The sequence below is a fragment of the Leptinotarsa decemlineata genome, unplaced genomic scaffold (assembly GCF_025532065.1).
Source record: "Leptinotarsa decemlineata unplaced genomic scaffold, Ldec_3_MD MMD2_tig00026345_RagTag_RagTag, whole genome shotgun sequence".
NCBI classification, from domain to species: Eukaryota; Metazoa; Arthropoda; class Insecta; order Coleoptera; family Chrysomelidae; genus Leptinotarsa; species Leptinotarsa decemlineata.
The window spans coordinates 66,403-87,248 of NW_027412696.1; positions in this window are offsets into that span (position 1 = coordinate 66,403).

The window sequence follows — 20,846 nt, forward strand, 5'->3', positions numbered from 1 at the left end:
GTGTTTATGTATTTATTAATACCGTTTTTGAAAATTATTTTCTGAAGAATGTCAAATTCGTTGAATGAAACCTAAAACTGTTGATGAGGTCATATTTGACAAAATGTTGTCAATGAAAACAATTTTCACATGCTATGACTTTTTGTCGATATATACCCACTCCTGTTATCTCACCGAAACAAGAATATTCTCAGATCTCACTAATTATTTTGTCGAAACTCTAAGTTCAATAGGGTTCCCGAAATCGCCTCAGTTTCAACGCATAGCATTCTTTGCACATTCTAATCACTTTCAAACCCGAATGGTAATTAGTCATACTTCAGTAGTCACATTTCATTATCAAACTTCGCCAGCTTCACCCGACATCAAAAGAAAGAGGACAGAGATAAATTTAAAGGGATTTCATAGAATTGAAATCGCCGGTTTGATGTAATTTGATTAAATATTTTAATTGCTCGAAGTGAACTATTTGTTTGAGAAAATCGACATTCGATCATTTTTGGTCCACTGATCAGAATATTGAAATTGGGTCTTTTGTCTTACTGAAACCATGATGGATTGTATGCGAATTGAAAGGATTTTTCACGTCAAAAAGTCGATTTCTTCTGAAGTACCTCTTCACAATCTCAGTAAAAATAGAGCAATGAATGATGGCAATGCGAATATCATCAATCGATGATCTGGTAGAATTTGGGTTAAACTATTTTTTTAGAAATGAGTATTTAATTTATCTTTTAGGTTACTCTCAAGTATGTACGTACCTGCCTGATAAAGTGTTATTCGTTTCATATATTGACCATTTATGAACGAAGCTTTTGGAATCTTTTTTTCCACAAAAAAATTCATCATTCATTGTTAAGTTTTTGTTGAGATTTTATTCAGAATTCTTTTTCCATTTTTGTTCAGTCTATTCCTCTTTATGATTTTATCTTTATTATATTATTTTATTTTTTTTTATCTTTATTATATTTTATCTTTATAATATTTATCAATTTTGATCATTATAAACACTTATTCTCAAACTCTTCTTTTCATGGTTTGGGTTTTATTGAAAATCTCTCAATTGGGAACAGTTTCAAAAGTTTTTTCATCTAACCATACGAGGTAGAGCATTAATTTCCAAGACACCTTAGTTGCATATTTTTAAAGTTGAATCAAAGGCTCAAACTGTTGAAGGTGAATATCGAGCATTAATTCTAATTTGACAGAAAATATTAACCACCTCTTTCAATTTTCAATATTAAGTCAAAAGTTTCAACTCCAAATTACAGGTTGAAAACTGACGAAAGAATGTCCGATAATCATGATCAACCGATAAGAAGAAGAATTCAGTACAATTTGATTCAGTTTACATGAGGAGGACCAGCATGAGAAAATCGAAAATAGTGACAAATAGAAAGTTGGTTTATTCAAAAAAAGTTGACCGTTTTAGAGACTTTAGGATATTTTTATTAGTTCCGTAGATACCTATTCGAAAAGAATCAAAATTCGCAAATTTCGTTTAATTTTTTTCTAACATAATTTGAGAAGATATTGTAAAACAAGACAACACGTTGTCATTTTCACTTTTCAAGCTATATGTAAATGTATTTTGTATAATTCAATTGAATAATGTTGCAAAATGCAGACTATTCCGAGCTGTTTCCGAAATAATCTAAAACAATTTCATCACATTGTCATTGTTAACACGTTAACACGTATTTCAAGTGCTCTTCAAAAAAGTGTGAAAAATAGTAGTTAAATCTCAGTGAAGTGATTGCAAATTTGTACCGAAATGTTCCCAAATTGATGGACTACACAAAAAATGCAAAACTTGCTTTGAAAATAAAAAGGTAATTGTAATATTGAAAGATTTATTATAAATCCACACATTCGATACACCAAAGAATCGCCTCCACAAAAACTGAATGATAGTTAAGGTTTTTAATTAGGAATACTCTAAATAATAACATAAAAAGTTACCAGTGGCGTACAATTGAAAATTATTGATATGGATGATAGAGAAATATCTATTAAGGACGTATATTTGCTTCTGAAAGGTGTAAATCACAACTTGGGCAAAAGAATTGAAACACTAGAAGAAACAAATAGAAATTTATCCACCGTTGTCACGAAAGAAGTACAAAAAATACAAAATAGAGTTGAGATACTTGAAAAAGAAAATATTTCTCTGAGAAATCAAGTAACAGAAATTGAAATACACTTGGGACTTAACAACTTAGTCTTCTACGGCATTGAAGAAGAACAAAACAAAAATCAGGAAAAGTTAATAAAATTAATAATTAAAATAGCAGAAACAAAACTAGAAATTAAAATAGAAAAAGCGGAAATCAATAACATTTTCAGATTAGGGAAAAAGACAGGACAAAACAGACCTCTATTAGTATCCTTCGTTTCTCACATAAAAAGACAGGAAATCCTGAGGAGTGGCCCAAAATTAAAAGGTACTAAAATAGTATTAGTCGAAGATTTATACCAGGAAGAGTTAAACTATAGAAAAATTCTGCTGGAAGGTATCAGACAGGCTAAATCTAATAAAAAACGGCAACAATCAAGCGAAATAACCTGATAGTGGACGGAAAGGCGTACACAGTAGCAGACTTATTAGACCAGGAAGACAGTGACTTTCTCCCTACTCAAGAGAGAAAAAAAATAAGTGAACCTCCAACACCGACCCCAAGAAAAGTTGAAGAACAAAAGGAATATTTTCCTGAATCAAATAATACTGGATTCAGGAAACAAATAGGAGAAGAAGATAAAAAATCTAAGAAAGAATTCAAGAAATCCAGTAGAAAATGCAACTCTAAGTAGTTTGGGAAATCCTCAAGACGAATATAGACCCGGGAGGAAGGTTTAGAATTGAAAAATAGAAAGATCTAATTATTTACACATGAATGAAGATGAATCCATATCTAAATAACTTTATAATTGAAAATTCAGAAACTAAATTACTTAATGAAACTTCTAAATTAACTGAGCAACTCAAATGATCTTACTCAGATATAAAAATTTTTCATAATAACATAAGAAGTCTCAATAAAAATTTCAACGAATTAACAGTTTTTCTTGAAAAGAATAAACACATATTTGACATAGTGATTTTGTCTGAAACATGGCAAATAAAAATTGAACATATGGATACTGAGACTGCCAAGAATTCAGATACATCAATATGTCGACATAAAAAATGTCTATTACCCTTTAGAAAACTAAATAAATAAATACTTCCTTGAATTATAACAGGATTACCTCTAAGCAAGTTCATATATTTCTTTATTGTATTCTCTTATATCACCCTCTATGTGTATGTATATAGTCTCATTAATCATCCTTATATGAATCTGTATATTATAACCCTTAAATATTACTTCTAATATGTATGTATATTATATGCTTTAGTGTAAATTGTACCTATCCCACGTACAGGCTTGACCTTCTGTGGGTTCCTATATTTCTTTACCAAATGTCTTTATATTATATAATTGTACATTCTATTTTAGTAAATAAATATTATTATTATTAATTTATGAAAAGAGAAAAGAAAATGTCTGTTTTTTACCACTTTTATTTGTAACTAACGTTACTGCAGTTTCGTCCTATATGGACATTCTCAAACTAATACAACAATTAATTATTGTATTAGTTTGTTTTGTATTGTATTAACAATTAATTATTGTATTAGTTTGAGAATGTCCATATAGGACGAAACTGCAGTAACTGCAGATAAAAGTGGTGAAAAATATAGAAATTTTCTTTTCTCTTTTCATTATGATCACCTACCACATACATTCATCACACAGAATACGGGAAAACTGCATGGAGGTGTTTGATTGAACTTTATGAAGGATACAATAGGCACTTATTACATTCTTCATGAGACATTCAGTTTACTTAGGACCACCTTCATCATTTTTATTCAAAAACGGACTTATATTTTTATGATACCTCTTTCAATCCTGCATTCATCTATGTATAACTTATAACTTTTTCTTAACGTTTCACTACAGAAAAGTATCATCATAACTGAGTTGATCGTATCGGAAGTTTGATTTCTAGGTACGTAGCTGATTGGTTATTATGAAGTAAAAACTGAAATTGAAGCCTATAGCAAATATTACAATGCATTTGAGCTTCAGAAACAGTTCAGGAAGGTCTGCAAATAAAAATTTGAATCTTTTCTACGAATTTTGCTCTCAACAAATCGTTTTATTACTAGAATCAAATACAACTATATTTCAGAGATTAATTACCTACCTATGTTTTTATTGTGTATGTTGGGGTTTCATTGTACTCGTAGAAAACCTGCTTACATGTGTGCGTCTATGAAATGCTTTGTATTCGCCCTTTATACTCGATACCTTCACAAACGTATGCATGTATATTGTTTTTTTCAATCACGAAACAAGTGTCATTGGTGACAACATCATAATATATTGTGGAAGCGACTTCCTATTTGAATAAGGTACCTAATAGAATGTATATAATATTCAACAGATAAATCGATTTCATCACATCATCCACTGAAATGAAAATGTATTTAAAGGAATTGAAGGGGTTATATTTTTAGGAGTGATTAATTTTTGGGCTTTCTACTACTCCATCTTGATAAAAAAATGGACTAGTAAAAAGCCAAAAACTTTCTTTCCCAAGTATTCAAAGGAATTTGAAGCACCGTTATTCAAACTTTTTCCGAATACAGAAAAATCCCGGAAAACAAATCATTCTCAACTAAGACTACATTTTCTCAATAAAGTCTATATATGCATATATACATGCATATGTATATTATATGCATGTATATGCATATAAATATAGCATTTTGGTAATTTAAGTGGAAAACATATGGGAATGTTTTTAATTAACTGCACAACCAAAATACAAATATTGCCAAAAGTTGGTACATATTCGATAAATATATTAAAAACACTTATAATGGTTGCAAGTTAACTATCATACAAGGTATGTCAAAAAATATAAAAATTGTACAGGAGTAAAGTAACCTTATTTCTTCAGAAAGATAAGCGAAATGTTACTAGGGAAAGTTGCTTACAATTGAAAGTTATGCGTGAAAACCTAAACATGGCTCCCAAGTCATTTTTTTAATTTTTTTATTTTTTCATCAATTATTTCCCTATTTGAATTTTTTTTACAATCACCCTCAGCACTTCCATGAAATAATCACAATCAGTTGAGCATAAATTTGTTCAAATTCAAGAATATTTATAATGTTTACTTGGTTTGATTCTTAAGGAAATCACAAATTTCATGTTCGTTGCAACGATATTCAGTTTAACTTTATAATTTCGCAAACCATATTTTCAACAAGGTACACATCATTAATAAAAATATGCATATTCGAAAATTTTCATTTCATTTCATGATAGTTTTTTGACACTAACTCCTCATTCTTCAATAATATTTGTTCGATTATTGTGTTTATATGATTACAAATGCCTCCTCCACGACAGTTAACTTTAGTCGAGGACAGAATTAGTTTCAATATGTGAAGATAACTATGAACGCCACAACCTAACCTGGTTGTACCTATTTACAGTTTTTACAAAACGAACTAACGGATATTTTGGACAATATGAGCTTTCAAGACCGACATAAATTATGGTTTGTACATAACGAATGAACTGCTCATTCTATAAGAATTGTTTCGAAATGGTTAAATGGGAAATTTGGTGATGAATGGTTAGGACGAAATACTGATACACAGTGGCCTTCTCAGTCGCCAAATGTCATCCATTAGATTTCTTCATAAGGATATTCGAAGCAAATGTTCAACATGGATGGACCATTTAATGATGCTGGGAATCTTGAAAGTCAATACGATTTCATTGTAGAAATATTTCAGCAAATCTTTTGCGATCTAGTCTTTGTGTAATTTATGATAGGGCAATCAGATGCATCGACCGAGAAGGTGGACACCCAGAGACACATCGATAATTGTTTCTCCGCACATTTGATAATGGTTGAGTTATACTAAAGATGAGCCAATAAAAATTATCAAATCATTGGCACTGCTTTCGAATACAATTGAAAACATAGTATCTTTCCTTTTCGATTATTTTGTTAATATTCATTAATAATAATAATAATAATAATATGCCATGGCTTGCCAGGATAGTGTCTTCAACACCTTAGCCTACCGCAGTCGCGTGATGGGTATAGAGGTTCCTGACACAAGGTGCAGGGCCTGCCGCGAGGCGCCCGAGACCCTAATGCACTTGCTATCAGCATGTCCAGCATATGCGGTCTCGGCCTATATCCATCGACATAACGCGGCCCTAAGAGCGCTATATTACCATCTACGGCACTCTTACGGTATTGACGAGACACCGGTGTTGCCCTACGCTCCGGGGGATATTGAATCCGTTGTGGGGAACGAGAAGTGCCGAATTTATTGGAACTATTCGTTCCCCACTCTCAGGCTCATACAAGCTAATAAGCCTGATGTAGTCCTTCTCGACCACCAGACCAAAACGATATTTGTCGTGGAGTTTTCAGCTCCTGGCGAGACGAATATCGTCAGAAAAGAGGAGGAAAAACGGATAAAATATCGAGATTTTCTCTTCGAACTCCGCAGACTCTATCCAGATCACTCTGTCAAGATGGTCGTTCTGATTATTGGAGTCCTTGGTGGAATGATGTCTTCTCTACTCTCGAATCTCAAAATCATACCGGCTTGCCGCACTAAGGCAGAAATCTTAGCCGCACAGATGCAGAAGGCTGTCATTCTTGGCTCACTGCGTTTGCTCAGGGCACATGAGTCTCGGACCCAATGTTCACTTACCCCACGGTGTGAGGAGTGGTCATTGGTTGATTATGCTGGCGCGCCCTCCCGAATGTATCGGGGCTTCGGGGGATAGGGCCTGACCAGCGCACACTACGGTGAAAAAAAAATAATAATAATAATAATGTACACGTTCAACCCTCATTTGTGTGACACCCAAGCTGACTTATGTATCATACCAATAGGTGGTTGAGTTATAATAAAGATGAGCCAATAAAAATTGTCAAATCTTTGGCACTGCTTTCAAATACAATTGAAAACATTGTATATTTCCTTTTCGAGTATTTTGTTAATATTCTTTAATAATAATAATGTACACGTTCAACTCTCATTTGTGTCGCTAACTTGTGTGTCATACCAATAGGTGGTTCCACTTATGCCTCTCTTGCTTTTACGTAGTTATTTTTATCAAGTACTCTCCTTGGTTCTTCACATTTTGTCTTCAATCGGGGACCCCCTGCCCAGTACTAATGATGCCCAACAGACTGAAACAGCTTTCTACCGGTGGCTCTTAAATTGAAATCAAATTGTGAATGATCAGAATAGTGCTCATCTTTATCTTTTGATTTAATATAATGTGTCTTTTGATTTAATAATCAAAACTGATTGTTCGCACGGTATCTATTAAAAATTGTTTTATTTGTTAGTTTACGATATAGGACTTTGAAATCAATATTTACAATATAACAATTAAAGCAGTTTTTGCTATGTTTCGTTGGAAGTAAAAGTTGTGCATTAATGATATTTTATATATGGACATTTTCGACATATACTTTACTCACAAAATGAGAATGACATTTCAACAAAATTGGGCTTCTGCTCAGTTCATCTTGGCTTCTGGTCAGGGTTTGAATTAGCTTTAGTATTTGTCGAAGAGCACCAGAATAGTGTCCCTCATGATCACCAGTCCTTCGGACAAAACATGAATTTTTACTGAACTTTTTTCGGTTATATTAACTCAACGCAAGTATTTACTTCATGCTCACTCGCTAACTTTCACTTCACAGCTTCTGAACACCAATTTATTATGAAGGTAACCTACCAAATATCAACAATAAAATCTATAAATAAATCTCATAGTATTGATATATTTTTCACAAGAAAGCAAAGTCATAGAGGAAGTAGAGAATATAATTGTGGATCCTCTGACATCAATTTATTGAAGGAATTTTTAAGAATTTTTAAGATGACACCTATATACAAAAAGGATGATGAAGAACTACATACTAACTATAGACCTATTCCAATCAATTCGTTTTCAGCAAATATAACTGTTGTTGTTATGTTGAAAAACATTCAACAGTCTGAGCATAGGCAGTGGAGGTGGAAAAGATGAGAGGGGTAATTGCTAGGTGTTAGACTGTTTGATCTTTTCATGGTCTTCAAGTGTGTTTACCATCAGCTGATGTTGACAAAACCAGAACACTACGTAGCTCAACATATCGAAATGGTATATATCCAATGGACAGCAATATATTTCAGTTGATGAAATTATTTTCGCAAACCAGTTTCGAATACGGGGTACCTCATGGTTCCATCTTGGAACCATCATTGTTCACCATTTATAACAACGACATAAGTTATATTGCACATAGGTATATTGCTTCAATCAACGACACGTCCCTGCTCAATTCGCATTAGAGCTCATGACTGTTACAGAATCTAGAGCAGAAATCTGGTACACAACAAATCGACTGAAAATGAATAGAGACGAACAAAACAAACATTCGTTTGCTCCTCCAATGCAAATTACAGTGCTGAACTTTTAGTAATAAGAATCGATGTTGTTTGACGTGGAATAGCCATACTAATAGTCTCCATCCAGTCAGTTATTTCTGTTCCGAAAACTGAAAAACATAATCAGTATTGAAATACTGTTTATCTTATTTTGCTATGGGACAACTACATTCGGACTTTGAGAGCATTTTGACTGCCGAAAAGATCACTGAGAATAATCGATAGGACACATTTTTTTGATATTGAGACCTGCTAAACAGGTAAAACGGGTAATGAATACACCAGATTGTGACTGACCGATTACAAACTGAGAAATTCAACGTATAAATTTATTATTACAATGTGTTAAAACAACGATAAAAATAAAATAAATACAACAATAAAAATTAATTGGCGCTCCGGGGCGACTTCATTGATTCCAGTGGCGCATTTGCTTTTTCAGCTGCAGGAAAACCCGGAAAAACCTGCAGCACCACATCATCTGAAGATCTTGATAACAATGTCCTCTCTCTCATAAAACAAAATGTAGGGTGTCTCCAGAGGCTCCAATAAATTCAATGCATCGCCAGAATACTTCGTGACACGACTATCGTCAAACTCAAACCAGTCCGTTTCTTCTTTGACCAAGGCGTAATAATGACCACATTCAACGCCAGAACCACAGTGAACAATGACTGCATGAATATTATAACAGTGGTCTGCTAGGTTGAAATGTTCATCTATTTCGAACCTTCCAAAGAGTTTCTTGCTTCCGTTAGAGGTTGAGTCTTGTTTGAAAATCATCAGTGTTATTATTAGATTGACTGGTGCCTCAGCTATACTTGTTTCCTTATGAAAGTCAGTTAGTTTGGCGCATGTTTGACAATACAGTTGATCATCACCTGTTAAAAATTCCATTTTCAGATGATTTAACAATGAGCTTTGCACGGACTGGTAATTAGTCGTATTAGGAAAAGCTAGATGAAGTTCCAGAAATTCACATAAGTTTTCACTATATCTTGAACATTTACCACAAAGTAAACAAGTGAGAATTTTTCCAGCAAAAGATTTACAAACACAAGACGAGATGGGTTGTACGGAATCATTCAGTCCAGAGCGGCTGGGAGTATTGATTTTGCTATTGTTTTGCTCACGAAGAGTATTCAACAAGAACCCCAAGAATTCGGAACAATCCTCTTGTTGTCCTTACGAGTATCTAGTGGACTTCAAAGACTCCAGGAAATCGGTTGGAGGGAAAGATGATACCTTCTTACGAAACTGCAGCTGCCTGAACAGTTGTTTGAGTTTGATGAATAAGCAGGAAACATTCTCGTTCTCGTTCATCATTAAAACTTCGTTCTTGAAATTCTTCGTCATGAACAACACTTGTAAAATGCTATTCATGTAACAAGTGTTTCCTAAATTATCCAATCCAATTTTCTTCTCTAGATTTTCAGGACAACTCTCTACTGATTCGTAAGAAAGAACACGTTTCACAGAATCTTCATAAGAACCATTTCTCAAGCTGCGATCGATCCTTCCAAGTGAAAAAGGGTTTCGTAGAGGGATCGATTCGGCTCTTGCTTCAAGAAGCGCTTCCACTGAAATGGTACCAATTCTACGAGGAATGCAACTCATTTTTTGGGGCCAAGAATGACCTGAGTCCACTGACCGCACTAAAAAAAAAGAAGGTGGATCAATCACTTGTGAATTAACCTTGATAGGAGACTGATAAATATCCACATATTTTGGCTTGTTTCGAAGAGGTTTCAGTTCCGTACTGAAATTAGGGCAATGCATGATCTCATCAAAATTATGTGAAGGAGGAATAGTTCCAAGTACTGAAGCAGCATTGCCACGTTGAATAGCAATACTAATTCTTTCTAACAAAAAAGAGGTAGAACGGTGATCTTTCGTTGCTTGGCCTATTCTCCTTCCGAGTTCATGAACGAATAACAGAGACTCCGGGCCATAAACACCAAAAGTTTCAACCGCTACTGGATGGAACAGATAGTTGTTTCCAAAATTTTGGTATTTTTTCCTTTTCAATTTCTCGCCAGACAATGCTGCAGTTCCAGGAGACTTGGAACTTTCGGCTAGATGGGAAGCCGCGACCGTGTCAACGCAAGTAAAGTCCCATACCACAGGTTTACCGTATTTCCATGGTATGAGAGACATGCCATCTGGTCGTTCACCATCATCTCGACTGGTACCTAAGGGTTCCAGAATTGCAGGAACATCCGCTGACAACATAGCTCTTTTCAATATGTAGGTGATGTCGAGATATACGCCCTGCACTTTTCCTGCAACTCAAACCATGTGTACCTTTCTCATCAACTATACTACCGCAAACACAAGTATGAGAAACACAAATAGATGAACCCATCCTAAGTCCTAGGATGGGTTCATCGTCTAATAGTGTTCCAAGAGATGCAACAGGTAAAGCATTCAGCCAAGCACCCGATTCCTTGATCATTGCTGCTTTCAGACGAGCCTTATCGTATAAATATATTCAGTAAGTAGGTACTTCGGAATTTGAAGACTGCTAAAACTGATATTACCTATTCAATATTAGATATAATGCATTCATCTGATTGAATTGGTTTTTATTTTGTTATAGAAAGAACAAAGAAGTTATGTAATCTGACCACTTGTCGCCTGAACTGTGTATAGTTATCTACATCTTCTCATCACGTGATCATGAAGGATGTCATCTCATCTGTGATATTTCCAGTTCATAAAATAAATAAATCACGAAAATAAGTTTGTCTTGGTATGAATAAAAAAAAATGAACAATGAATACCAATTATTGATGATGGCGTTTAAAATGTATATTTCGAAAACGCTGAAAACTGCATTTTCTGTAAAAAATAACTGACATTTATTCAACACAGTGAATCTTTCAGAATTCAATGTAATTGAGAGTAAGAGTACACCTTTATTAAACGTCTGATGTATATAACAGAAGTCACGTTTCACTCAAAACTCATTCAAATGGAAATGAATCAACATTTATCTAACATTTCGAATAATTTACAGAATACATGTTGAACTTTACATCTAAGTGTCTCATTTTGAGAGTATCTCGAAACAATATCACTGAAAATTTCTAGAAACATGCGGATCCATTACAATCGAGATATAAGAATAGGTAGAAGATTCCAACGTAGTGCTACATTGCACAAAAAAAACAATTTTATTACGAAATACGGGATGTTTTGAATTTCTGAATGATTTGAATTGTTATGAAAATTGAGAGATTCTGAATGAATATAAAAAAATATAATATTATTCTTCATATGGATGCTGTATCACGAAAATGAGTATACTTTAATACAAGTCATACTAAAAAATACAATGATAGATACCAATTATTCGTGATGATGCTTGATTAGAATATCACGAAAATGTTTTTTCATTCAATCAATCACTTCAATTCAATGAGTTATTCAAATATTCATGAGTACTTCCGAAGCGTAATTATAAAAAGCTATATTTATGATTTCTATAAAACATTAAAAGTAAAATATTTTAGGTCCGGTTCTGATTAAGTGGAATACAGTTGTGCTTATCAGTTACCTTTCAATTCGCTTATTTGCAGTGGAATTTAATTTTGAGAAAAATTTATTTTCGTAACATCTTATTGTTTACAGCAATCATCTTACTAAAACCTGTAAGTCAGTTTATTCTACTACAAATTGTCCTGTTGAAGCAATCTGGTTTTTTTATCAAGGACAAATATCAGCCCTTATCAGAGTGTACCAACTCGGATGGTCAGGGCCGTAATAAGGCACCAATGAAATATATTTCTATATTATGAATGAAACATTGAATCCGGGTACTTCTGACTACAGGAGTGCCCAAAACACACAAAAACTGTTCTCTTCTGTTCTGAACCATAATAACTCATCGATATTCCCCACAAAAAAACAAGCCATTTTGTTTAATGCACTCGTTAATACCAAACTTGAAGACTATCTAGAAGCGCTAGGAACACAAGTCGACCCCAGAAATATTTTATTCACATCAAGTATTTCAAACAATAGAATATGCATTCACTTAGCAAGCGAAGGAATAGTCGATGAATTTTTCAATAGGGCAGAAGGAAAAATTATAGTAAACCAGGAAATTCTATCGGCAAGAAGACTCATAACTCCCAATGAAAAATTGATCATTTCGAATGTATGTAGAAATGGAACTGCGCAACCTGGGCTTACACTTGGTCTCCCCATTATCTTTCCTAAGAATTGGATCATCCAATCCTAAATCAAAACATGTCCTTAGTTTTCGTAGACAAACTTATATAACTCCTGTAGACCACTCCTCAATACCCCAATCCATTGTCATAACATTCGACGAGACCGCATACCGCATATATCTCTCCTTAGGAAACCAGCTCTGTTTCAAATGCAAACAAGAAGGTCATCTAGCTGTAAATTACCCGACAACACCCAATGACGAGTCGGTTCCAAATATTGATAACACACTAGAAGTTCCTCCAACAGCCACTAGTGAACCACGAGAACTGAATTTTCCCCCTCTTCCAGAAACAATAGACATAACCTCAACTTCTACAATGGACACGTCAGCACCAAGTCTTTCAATGAAACGCCCTATATCTGAGATCGCTACCCCACCCCCAGAATCACCTGAAACAACCTTTACTAAACCCCTACCAAATCAGCTGAAGAAAGTCAAAACGACCATAGATAAACAGTCATTGGAAGTTCTTCTAAGACCTACTATAGACCTATGTTTGAAGACAAATCTCAGAAATACATCTTATAATATGCATAAATCAAGGACTTTTTTGAAAACGTTTATAGTCTAAGATCCGAACCTAAATCGACCTTCAACGAACTGATAATAGAATGAAATATATTTTATAATGAATTTAGTATATTAGAAAATATGGGTTCGCTAAAAAAATCCTAGACAGACTATTTTTAATTATTTTTTGAAAAATGATTTTTAATTAAATTTTGCAACATCAAGATAATAAGAAAATTTTTGTCCTTACTTGAAGTATAAAACGTTTAGAATGTGCAGCCGTTGGGTTGTCTATTATTCACCTGGGCGAACTGCTGGTTTGTCAGGTATAAACAGGTATATCGATGCCAGTTAGTTTCACTGATTAGATAATAAAAAAAACTGTATATCATCATAAGCGCTGTTTCATTGCGAACACGTTGATATAGGGTTGTCTTCAGAAAATTTGGTCCTATTCGGGGTTTGCGAGCTTTAAAGATTTGAATTTCAATGCGCGTGGAAATGTGTGACAGAGAGATCCGAGGGAAGTATACTATGTAATAAAAAAGGACCCAACATCGTAGTCGTCTCGAATGGGACCTTGAATATTAGAAAGTGCGCATGCTCGGTGTATGTAAACTATAGAGGGTAGAGGTACCTCTACCACCCTCAAAATAGTAAACAGTGCGCGTTATTTTGGAGCAACTGACATTTGAGTTACAAAAAAAAACAATAAATTAATTACATAATAATCAAATATATTTTTCTATACCTCCAAAATGGTCCCTCAAAACAGCAAATTGAAGTAAATTCGCAACAATCATTGAAGCAAAAATTTCAACAATAGATGCCGAAAAAATGCTAAACCTTGACATAAATGAAATAATTAGTAGTTTCTCACAAATTATTAGGCAAGCCGCTGAAAAAACTATCTAGAAATCTCACATCTCTAACAAACATACTGCTCTTCCTTGGTGGAATCAGGAATGTCAAGAGGCAGTAAAAAAGTCAGAAAAAGCATTTTACACATTCAGAAAATATAAAACTCCTAAACACCAGATAGAATTCACACTTGAGGGCCAAAGCAAGATGAATCATGAAAAAAAGTAGGAGGCAATGTTGGAAAGAATTTGTATCAAAAATTAATAGTAATACCCCCGTTGGAAAAGTCTGGAAAACAATCAAAAGATTTTCTGGCAAGCCGGACAATAAATATATTAGTTACATGAGATATGAAGATAATATATTAACCTCATCAATATATAGCCGAAGCGTTTGCTTCAACTTTCCAACTCCCATCTAGAGATGAAAACCCTAAATTCGGTCTTCAGAATTCAAAACCTAATTTCGAAGGCATGCCAAGTCAACCTGACGAAGACGATAATTATCCAGAGAATTCACTGAATCACCCCATAACAGAAGAAGAACTTTCGAACTGCCTTAACGAAACTAAAAACTCCTCTACTGGCCCTATGACATTCCTCAAAATGATACCTAATAGCGTTAAAAAATTAATTGTCAGAATTCATAACGTAATTTGAAGCAAACATGTTTTCCCTCGTTTGTGGTCTGAATCAATCATAGTTCCCATACACAAAACCGGCCATTCAAAATCGTCAACTGAATCATACAGACCAATTGCACTTACCTGCCCAATGCGTAAAATTTTAGAAAAAATCATTAATTAAAGATTAATGTAGAATCTGGAAAAACAAAAACTTCTCATACCTTCACAAAGCGGATTTAAAAAAAACCATCTACACTCGATAATCTCGTGGACCTCGAATCTGAAATCTATGAATCTTTTGCCATGAACCAAGATTGTATTGTAGTTTTTTTTGATATATCTAAAGCTTATGATACAGTAAGGAGACACACAATTATCAACATACTCCGCAAGTGGTCATTTCATGGAATCATCTTGAAATTTACCACAAATTTTTTAGCATATCGTAATTTTCGAGTTCGTACGAATGGAGCCCTCTCTTCATACATATTTCAGGAAAATGGAGTTCCTCAGGGGTGTTCACTGAGTGTTACCCTAATCTTGATAGCCATGAACAATATAATTGATAACTGTGAGGCTCCCCTGAAGGCAAGACTTTATGCGGACGATCTGGTTGTATTTGCTAGAGGAAGAAACCTAAAGACCGTCCATGATTATCTTCAACATTTTCTAGTCCAGTTACAAAAATGGTCATCAAGCTCCAGGCTACAAATATCCTTGGAGAAGACTAAAAGTATGCATTTCTCTAAAAGTCCCAAAGATAATTCACCCAAACTACGAATGTACAACAAGAATATTGCCTACGTTGACCACGTCAAATTTTTGGGTATGTTATTAGATCCAAAGCTGAACTGGAAACAACATATCCATCACCTCAAAATGTCATGACTGAATGGTTTGAACCTGATGAGAAACATCGCTTCAAAAACTTGGGGTGCAGACACAAATATGTTGATGACTATGTACACTAATCAGATCAAAGTGATTGCCCATAGATTTTCGTCAACATCAGACAAAATCAGTATCTGCATAATTTGAACCTCCAACAACCAAAAACCTTCTCCGACCCGAATATCCCTAACCCCACTCCATGGACTACCCAAAAAATCTTCATCGATACAAACCTTAACCAATTAAAAGAGAGAGACATCAACTACGAAGTCATCAAATGTAATTAATATGAAATGATTCATACGAAATACAAGGAGTTTCACACAATCCAAATCTAAAGACGGCGTAGGAGCCGCTTTAACCAGTCTTCAATCTAGTTCATCATTCAAACTCCCCCTAGGAAGCTCAGTGTTCACTGGGGAACTTTACGCCATACGGAAAGCACTGCAGTACATAAAGAAGAACAACTTCATAAAATTTTTGATTGTGTCAGATTCTTTAAATGCTCTAGAAGCAATCAACCAATTATACTTCAACCATCCCACCATCCGTCATATAAAAGAACTGACCAATATACTCTACGGAAAAGGGGCAGTCATAAAATTCATATGGGTTCCTTCTCACGTAGGTATAAAAGGAAATGAAAATGCTGACAGATTAGCTAAAGAAGCCACTAACAGGCCTTTAAATAGTACAGAAAAATATGTTGTCCATACAGATATGAAACCGTACTATAAAAAAATCACTGAATTATGGCAAGATCAATGGAATAGGTCTTGCAGTAAACTTTTCAAAGTAAAAACAAGTGTACTTCCATGAATACATCTCCCGACAAGTAGGAAAACCCAGGTCGTAATATTTCGTTTGCGAATAGGCCACATTCGCCTCACCCATGGATACCTCATTACCGGCGACACCAGTCCTATGTGTAAAGTGTGCGACTCTCCCGTAACTGTAGACCACATCTTAACAAAGTGTGTGCTATATTCCAACGAAAGACTAACTCATGGCATCACGCCTTCAATCAAGAAAGCATTAGGACCTAAGTGTAATTTTGGAAATATTGTAAAGTTTTTAGAAAATGTCAACTTGTTCAACTTTATATAATACCATTGCAACTGATGCATTGTTCAGGCGCTAATAACCCTGGAGGTTGATGCGACTTTAAATAAAGTAAATAAAAAAAAATATATATTTTATAAAGAATCTTGATTATTACTACACAACAAAATCGAACCTTTTTTTGGTTGCATGAGATTTTTCACCTGTTGTTTACTAATTTAGGCTCGCTTATATTAAATCTACTATCAGATTTTTTCTAGCAGCTTTAGTTTAGGAGATACAGGTACCCCTTTGAAATATACTCTCTATTTGACTGTTGATACCGCTATCCACAACGTCTTATTAGTTTCTGTTTCTTTTTTGCAATGGCTTCGTCTAGATGGACCTGTGTAATCAATACAAATAGATTTTGTCTCATTTGTGACAAATATACATTTGAAAAATGTTATTTGAATGTGTCGAACTTCGTGAAAAATGCCTACATGAGAATTAAGCGAGAAGCAAGAAAGTCAACATGAAAATAGTTTTGTTCTAATTAGATTGTTAAATAAATTGTTATATGACGAAAAACCATTTTTTTATAAAAATATAAAAAGTAAAACTACTAACAAAAATCTGAGTAAGGGTAGAAAATGCAGCTAGATCTTTAAAATTATTCCATGCAACAAAAACGCTGTTGTACAGTATCATATGTCGCGATGCAATACTCCTTAAGATATTTAAGCATTGGAGTAAACCTTCATTATACAGTTGTTATGGGTAATGGAAATATGGATTCGTTCCATCCGCATTTTTGGTAGAAACGTTCAATGGGAGAAGATGAAATGTTGAAGATATGTTTTTTCAACGAGACATTAATTCTTTGAGAAAATTATTCATCTAAATGTTGTATCAAAACCGTTCCTTTCATAAATATTTCGCTCATTGAAAGTTAAATCAACTTAGGTGTGTTGCTTGGGAAATATCAAATTCAACAGTAACTAGGTGATTGAATTCAGAACCCAATTGTGAACATGAACAAAATTCAGTCCATCGTGAGTTCTGCCTTTTGTTATTTCCTTTAGTGTCCAGTTTGTGATCATTTCAAATAGTGAAATGGTGTTTGGAAATTGAATGAATACTTAAATGAGTATACCATTTTCTCTGACAATGCTTATTGTTGTTATGTCAAAACTGTTACATAGTTAAGTACAGAATTGAAAGATTTTTCAAATAATTCTAATTAAAATAATTATATTTTAATTAGAAATTATGGGTAAGAAGTATCTGACAAGGAATATATTTTTACGTAATATGTTTCTCTTTAAAAACTTAAGTTGACTTGCATCAACGATTTTGTTCAGTCTCAAAATCAAATGAATTGTTCAGGTTGGCTCGTTTTAACTGGAATGCATTGTATTCAACCCATCACTGAAATTCATGAAAATAAGGCGAACTTCAATTTTCGTAGCCATTCAACACACAGTCATGGACAGATGAGATTTTCTGAAACTAGGTCTGTACAATAAAATTCGTGAAGATGTGAGAGATCTTAGTTTGCAACATCAATACAATCCAATCAATATTGATGTTCTCATCTCATTGAGAATGTTTCTAATCATATTCTAGCTTTATAATTATAAATGTATTCATCTTCTGTCCATCTGTGTGTATATTTGTCTATAAGTGCATGTACAATGCTTCTACTCTCTTCGTAAATCAAAGTACCTACTACCCATGTACTTTGTGCAAATTATAGTCGATAAAAAAATCCTTTTTTTTTCTTTCGAAATATTTACTAACGACTAATATTCATTATAAAATGAAACTTTTCAAAACGGTTGCAAATAATAACACGTCTTATTTTTGAGAAGGTATGAAAAGATCTACCACAAGTGATTACGTGTTCATTTTTTCTCAACAATTCAGCAAGTCAAAATTGACAAGCTAGTTGGAGACGTTGAGCTAATAAGTGCTGAATAATAATGATAATATAATAATATTGACAAATCATACAATCGATCTTTTTTTTTATTAGTCTCAACGCAACAACTATTTACTATGAAGAATATTGAATTACAAAGAAATGACGTCATCTTTTTCAGTTTGTAAACCAAATTTCGTAATGAAATTGAAACATATAATTCAACACAACGTTCATTGATTTCGAGATCCACTTCGACGTTGACTTTGATAATGAATTAAACATTGAGTTTGACAATAAGTTTCAGTATGACTTTAACGTTCACTTTGATATTGACTCTCGCACAGATTGAATTGATTATGTCATTGACTTTAATATTCCATTCGACTCGGTTTTAATTAAGACGCGATGGCTAACGGAATATTGACATATATCATTAACCATGTTCCATGTTATCAGATATAACATATCAGATTCTGCGAAAATTCATTCGACACCAGCGCTTAATTGAAAATATCAACAATCTGTTTAAAATTTTTTGAATCTGTTCAAATCTGTTTTTCTGTTAACTAGCCGTCGCACCCCTACGAACAACAACCCTCAGATGTCGAAACTTGTGCGAGCTAAGGATTAACGAGGTCTTACCTTTTAACGTGTGATCCCTAACACGGGTTGGACGATAGTAAGTGAAAATCGATCGTTCAGACTAAGGCTTGAACCACCAATCAACACGGCAGTCACTTCGAGTGAGTGAACAAAGCACCCACGTCGAACCGCTTGGCTACCGACCGACCGACCGGCCTTAGACAGAGGCGAGCGGATTAACCACCCCAAGCCCCAGTGGCCTCGATCTTTAAATATGACTTAGCCACACGAACTTTACTTCACATAAAATTGTGATGTTAGACTTTTAACTCCTTTGTGTGTTGGTGTTGTGAGTCAAGTTTTCCTGTTTCAAACTAATAAAGACACATTTTAGGAAGATTATATTTCAAAAAAGACTCTTATCATGAGAGTACAATACTATGGAAAATGTTGATTTTGATAGATTCATTGATGAGTTTGGCTAAAAAGAAAGTGCTCATATATCTGAATCCTATTTTTATCTTATTATCGGAATAATGTTTGAAGTTATTATGGATGTAACGAATGTTATATATTGTAACTGATCAACAAAGTGAAACTTCATCATTGCAGTTTCAAGAGTTTTTATTTTCCTCAATAATTTGTAAGAAGAGATTTTTTGCCAGTATCACAGAAATGAAATAGAATATTCTTCATGTTATCATGTTGGAAAGTCGTTAATTGAAATTGAATGTAATAACGTCTTTCATACATACTCTTCCTCAATTGTTCAAGTCCTCAATTTTTCGCAAGTTAGAAACTTGTCATTAATTTGTGATGTTATGATTAGAAAAAACAAAATCTGAGCTGGTAGGCAGTAGTCGAATGACACTCATATAGTACCAAATGTTTTGTACACTACTACGACAGACGTCATGAGTGGTATGTACGTTGATTGCGAGCACGGAATTTCTATATATTTTCCTTTCTCACGGAATATCTTGGGCAGTTAGTGAAGACTCTCGTCTGCGTGGTTTTGTGAAGAGTTTCTCCTATAGCTGAAATGCAAATGTGCTTGTCGAAGTACGACGATCACTGAATTTTTATCATATTTCCAAAAATCAATGATTATCACAGTTGCGAATGGAATACAGGTTCAATTTTTATTGCATCAAAAAAGTAATTCGTCCCTTCATTCACTTCACAGGTTATTTGTCACAATTTGAATATATCATATACTTCATTTCAATGTGTTTTTGAAAAAAGTTCATTATCTGCATTTGATATAGAAATCGTTACGTTGTGAAGAAGTTATTCATAAAATCAGCAGCCAATTATATGTGTGGGAGGCATATGTTCTAATGTTTCACCATTTGATTTCAAGGACTTCAGGGATCAATTCTTGGACCACTTTCGTAGCATACATCAACCCATTCACCAAGAACAATAGCGAGGACGCTGTCCCAAATATCAATAACGATGTCTCGAATCTCTCAGCGGCTCATAGCTGATAATTTAATACGCAGCAAATCTCAATCATCACTGAAGGTTTGAAATTTGATGACATACTGTCCGATGTTTTCGGGAGTCTCTATGACTCAGACTGATCAAAATTAGGCAACTTCACCTTCTTGCCACCACTCACAAACTCGTT